Below are 6,631 nucleotides of genomic sequence, written 5' to 3'. Positions count from 1 at the left end.
AATTTAAGTGACTTACACCAAGAGCTGCCACAGAAAATTTTGACCTTCAAGTTGATTTGAATTTAAATTTAGAGCATTTTTACTCACCTCAGTTGTCTCTTAGAATATCAAGAGGAGGAAAGGAATAATAACAGAAAGCAATCACTAGTATTTCCATTGTGTTAACACTCCTGTGTGCTGGGCACTCTTTCAAACACTTTACATAGATTGTCTCATTTAATCCTCAGGACTACCCAGTGAGATGAACACCTGTCATCATCCCCATTATAACACAAAGAAGTTCAGAGTGGTCAAATCACCTGCCCAAGGTCTCACTTGTAATAAATGGCAAAGTGAGAGTTTGAATCCAGCAACTGAGTGCTAAGTTCATGTTCTTAGTCACTTTGCAGTACTACTCACCTAAGAGCATTTCAAATAGGACATGACAATGAAAGCAGCCTGTAACTAGGTTGAAGTGTGGAGGTCAAGAGTGTCAAATGTGTTCTCTTTCAAAGGAACTAGAACAAATGCTCCAATGCTAGAAATGCATATACACTTTATGGAAGGCTTCTGGCCAAAGGGTGATTAAGCAAGGGTAAATGCATGCTATGCTTTCACATGGACAGGAAGGGTCGCTGCTTTGTGTCAGCTCACAGGAGGAAAGCTCACTGTGACTTAGCTGGGCTGATTGGAGGAACAGTGTGCCCAGTCTTTGGTCTGGCAATAAAGAGCAAAGGGGTCAGTATAGGAGATGAGATCGAGATCAGCATAGATTGGAAAGACGTGGATCCCTGGTGGCCCAGAGATCACCCAATTATACCCTAGAGATGTACTTTCACTGAAGACAAGTGGTCTCCATTCACAGTGTTTCTCTTTTTTCCCAAGGTGCCATTCAGTGCAGGTCCTGAGCTGCCCTACTGACTTCTTTTATCTGCTAGTCACTGGTAATTGGTTGGTTGATGTCTCTCTCATTTGCCAGCATTCTGAATAACAAAAGCTACAATCACAGTACGCTCTGCATGTAGCTGACTCCTAGGGTTAGAATGTCCTCTGACACCCATTCAAGTAGTAGGTTCCTGGACTGACACCTTTTGCTGGGGGTTTTTGGATTCTTCTGGAAAAAAATGAAGGCTGACTAAAAGTAATGTTCCTGACTGGGAGGGAATGTCCTGGTGGTGAGGTACAGCGCCTAGAAGTAGCTCTTACCAACAGACTTTCTGGCCACTATCTTAGTAGCATCTTCATTCCAAACTTGAGTGGAAAAAATATACTTTCTTCCTAACTCCTTCAATTCTTCTTTGAAGTCAAAACTTTTTGAGATAATTTGTAGATTCTCACGCAGGTTTTCTGTTCGTTTGCTTGTTTGAAACAGTCTTGATATATAGACGAGGCTGGTCTCGAATTCCTGATCCTCCTGTCTCAGCTTCTTGAGTGATGGGATTAGAGGCATGGACCACCACTGCAGTTGAAAGAAATAACACAGAGAGGACCCCTGTATAGTTTAAGCAGTTTCCCCCTTTGGTAGCTTCTTGCAAAGCTATACCTCAATATTAGAACCAGCACATGGATATTGATACAGTTGTATACAGAGCATTTCCACCCCACAAGGCTCCCTCATCTTGCCTTTATGTAGGCCACCCCAGTCTCTTCTTCCCTCTTATCAGAGTCACTATCTGGAATGACCCCAAAGGTTCATGTTTCAAAGATCTGGTCCCTGATTGGTGGTACTCTTGGGAGGTGGTGGAAACTTTAGGAGGTGGGTCCTGAGTGGAGGAAGTAGGTCATTGATGGCATGACTTTGAAGGAAATATTGAGACCTTGACCCCTTCCTCTCTCTTTTTGTTTCCTGGCTGCTCTGAGATAAGCAGCTTTCCTCCACCATGTGCTTCTGCCATAACATTCTGCTTCACCATAGGCCCAAAAGCCACTGGACCAAGTGACCATGGCCTGAGACTTCTGAAACTGTGAGCCAAATTAAATCTTTCATCCTTTAAGTTTATTTTCCTCAGGTATTTTGACACAGTGCAAGGAAACTGACCATTCTCCTTGACTCCATCTATTCCTTAATTAGTAATCTGTTCTCCAGTTCTATAGTTTTATCATTTCAAAAATATTATTACAAATTAAAAATTTCTTGTAATTGCATGTTTAATGTTATGATACCATCAAAGTGACTAACTCATTTCCCATTTCTCCAGCAGTGTTTGAATGCTCCAGTTTCTCCAGATTTTCACCAGCATTTTGTGTTATTTTTTAAAAGCATTCTCATAACTAAGTATTAATCATCCATTGTGGTTTTAATTTGTGTTCCTTGGATGACTGATGATGTTAAATGACTTTTCATATGCTTGTTTGCCACCTGTGTATTTTCTTTGTGAAATGTCTTGTCTTTAATATAATTGGATTGAATTTTTTGTTGTTGAATTTTCCAAGTTCTTTATATATTCTAGATACTAGTCCTTTATCAGAAATTTAGCTTATAAATATTACTCTTAATTAGGAGCTTGTCTTTTTGATCTCTTGTCTTTCACAAAGCAATGGTTTTAATTTTTATGAATCAAATTTATCAATTTATTAATTAATTATTAATTACTTTAAAGCATATATAGCTGAGCTATTTTTGAGGCTTTTCAGAGGCGCTGAACTATTTTAAGGTATTCCAGCCTGTGGATTTAATTTTCAAAGAGAATATTTTTAAAGAGAGAAGAGTATGAATTTCATTTTCCTTTTGGATAGATGTATGCACTTCTCCCAAGTTCAGACTGTTGCTATTGGTGATGCTTTCCATGGCGTTTTACACACACTTTAATTGATCATGTCCCTCCCCTTTTAAAACAGATGTAAACAGCAACTGAGCTGGCAGATGGTAATGTAGCTTTATACCTCAGAGAGCTGTAAATAGCAACTGTGCATGTGCAGTGCTGAAGTCATAGGCCCTTAACCTACAGCATTTCAGTATAAGTGCAAGGAGCCATTGTGTCTATGGCATGATTTGTAGGTCCAAAAGCCCTCTTATATATGGCTGAATCTGCTTCTGCCTTCATTCCTGATGAATGCCTAATGACAAGTAGCTTTAAATGGATGCATTTTCATTTTAATTACAAATATCCTACCTTTGTAAATAAGTCTGATCACAGTAGTGAACATTTCTAGATGGTTTATTTCAGTCAATAACCTATAATGTCAACTTGAAAGATTTGCCTTTCAAAATCAATCCAGGGAAATATCTGTTTGTACTGATGGGTGATGGGACTCCCAGGTAAGAGAAAGAGAGAGAGAGAGATTTACAGGCTGGGTTTACCCTGGAAATCTTGCTAGGTCTTTTGATTGTCTCCATCAGCCTCTCAAAGAGGGAATTGCTATCTCAGATCAATATCTTCTAGTAAGTCAGTGTCTATATCTTTGCTTTGGATATCTGTGACCATATTTTAGCTCCTGATAATAAGGAGGAGCTATTTCAGTTAGTCTATGAGAAAATCTGAATAATCTATTGTCATTTCACTGAAATAAAAATAAAAAGCACATTTAATTTTTTAGATTTCTTTATTTCAATTGAAATTTTATGGAAATAATTATATATTGACATATAGTAACAAACAATTATACAGATAGATCCTTTGCATATTGCACTCAGTTTTTTCCAAAGATGACATTTTATAAACTGTTGAACACTATAACAATATCTTAATCAGGATATTGATATTGATCCAATACACCTATCTCATTCATATTTTCCAAGATATGTGCATGCATGTGTATGTTAAGCTTATATAATTTTTATCATCTGAGTAGGTTTATATATCTACCACTACAGTTAAAATACTGAATATTTCCAACAATGGAAGGATCCCTTTTACTGTTAACTATAGACTCTCCATCCACCCCCACAACCTCTATGATAGTCCATGGCAACATTCCTCTAGTTCGATAATTTATGTACTTTAATAATGTTATATAAATGAAATCATACAGTATTACCATTGATATTGGCTTTTGTCACTCAGCATAATTCTCCAGAGATTCGTTGGTTGTTGTATGTATCAACAATTCATCCATTTATGATTGAGATATATTCCATGTTATGGATGTGCCATAGTTTATCTAACCAGATTGATTTGAGTTTCTTCTATTGCAAATAAAGATTCTAGGCACATCTGTGTAATGTTTTTGTGTGACTGTAAGTTTTAATAATTCTGGGATGAATGAACAAGAGTACAATTGTAGGCTCATGTGGTAATTGTATGTTTAATTTTATAAGAAATGGCCAAACTATTTTCCTGACTGTATGTACCATTTTACATTCCCACCAGCAGTGTGTGAGTGGTCCAATCTTTTTACATCTTCACCAGTATTTGCTATTCTCATTATTTTTCATTTTAACCATTCTGATAGATATGAAGTGATATTGTATTAGTTCTTAATTTGCATTTCTTTGCAGGTTAAAGATATTGAATATGCTTTCCTGCACTTATTTCCCATCTGCATATCTTCCTTAGCAAAATGTCTCTTCTTTTCTCTTACCCACTTTATATACAATCTTGTCTAGACAACAGGTTCTGCATTTTTTCTTTCCTTATATTTTTAAAATGTTGAATTGTCAACAAAAAGTTCACAATTTAGTTGAGTGATTTCTATATTCCAGACATTGTTCTAGGTACTTAATACACAAGTATTTGTTTAATCCTTATAATAACTCTATAAGGGAGGTGCTATTGTTCTCAGCCCCTTTTTATTGATGAAGAAAATGAGGCATAAATAGCTGAAATACAGTGCTAAGAAATGGTAGAGATAAGCAGGCGATGTGGCTCAAGTGTTAGAGCACCTGCCTAGCAAGCCCAAGGCCTTGAGTTCAACACCCAGCACTGCCAAAATAAATAAATAAGAAAACAAATAAACCAGAAATAGTAGAGATAAGACTAAATCCCTGACAGTCTGGCTCCAGCATCTGAGCAATAAGTTCCTGTCCAGATTATAATAAATCAAAGGCTGTTTGAGGGGTAGAAAATGGATGGCATTTTGGGGAGACTCACTTTTAAAAAGACACAAAAGGACATAAAGATAAAAATTTAACTTGTTATGATTACCATTGCCCTAGTGGATTCTATCAGAATGCACCAACATGTATGCTAAGTCAGATAAAACAGTAGCCAGTGTTTGCCCTTAAAGACTGAGAAGGAAAGCTTCTCACAGGAGGGGAGTTAGTTTATTCAACTGTCACTTACTGAAGTTTAATTTCGTGTTGTTCCTGGTGTTAGGGGAAATAACGTGAATAAAGTGCAATACCTATCTTTTAAGAACTCATAATTTGGGACCAGTGAGGGGATGCAGATGCAGAATGATTGCAATAAGGTGCATTGAGTACTCTAGCAGAAATGAGAGCTAAGCGTTTTGAGAGCATGGAGCAAAAAGTAAGAGACTCTAAGGAGAAAAGCAGGAGCAGTTGAAAAAAAAAGAGGGATGGCCTTCACATAGAAATAATAGCATTCACCCATCCATCCATGGATCCATCTGCCCAGCCATCCATCCTCCAAGTGAATGTAAGGAATTATGTACAGGCACTGTGTTAGGCACTGAAGATGCAATGGTGCATAGAATACTGTGTCACCACAATCTTAAAGTTCTTTGCATGGAAGGTGGCAGAGGGAGATGGCCAAGTACAGCTGACTTCTGCAAATTAGAAGACAACAGCAGCTATTTACCTATTTTCTGAGAAAGAAATAGAAGTTCCCATCTTTCAGTAGGAAAAGTGCCACATGATCTTAAGAACCACCAAATGTTACATAAATCTTTGAACTGTTTCTGATATGTTGGCTTCAATAATAGCATTTCTCCCAGGAAGGTAAGAGACTCTCCTTTAAATATGTGATCTTGTCCCTGTTTCCCATGTCAGTCGCTGGCCTGAATGTCCCTAAAGATGCGCCACTAATCTGTCAGGACCTGAAATTGGAACTTTCTGGTGCATGACTGGGCATATGATCTAGAATATGAACCCATTTTCCATTTCCCCACCCCCAATTCTTTCTCCTTCTCATTTGATTTTCTCTCATTTCTTACAGCTGATTCAGTTCCAAGTCTTGTTCTAAGTCATTGCATTTCTTTCTAGTCTCCAGGCCCTGGTCTAGATTGGTTTCTTTTATTTGGTGGAGATCTAGAGCCATGAGATCCTTGAATGTCATTATGACCAAAGGGACTGAATCACAATGAACTTGAGCACCATTCTGATTCAAAGGGACACAGCTACCCTGACCTAACTACCTTTTATGAAGTTCTCACTTCAATATCCTGACCACATTCTGATTAATTTTCATCACATCTTCATGACATGCATACTCACACATGTGACAACTGCAAAATCTGATTTTCAGAGTCTTAAGTTACTGGCCAATGCCACATAGCTACTGAGAGCAAGGATCTCTTCACCAGTTTTCCCTTTACCTCACTGTAATGAGTGCGACACTTTTCCAGCTGTCTCTGCATAGGTGTCTCCTCATGCTTCATGCTCTTCTATTCTCTTGCATTAATGAAATGGATCTGGCCTATCATTTGCTCACTCATGAAAACCAAGCTGATTTTTTTTAGTAAAGCTGGACATCTGGTTTCTGTATAAAAGGGTGATCACACTCAGCAGAACAGGGAGGGAGCCATGTGGCTT

Source organism: Castor canadensis, chromosome 2 (genome assembly GCF_047511655.1).
Source record: "Castor canadensis chromosome 2, mCasCan1.hap1v2, whole genome shotgun sequence".
Lineage (NCBI taxonomy): Eukaryota > Metazoa > Chordata > Mammalia > Rodentia > Castoridae > Castor > Castor canadensis.
Note: the sequence above shows the minus strand (reverse complement) of the source record.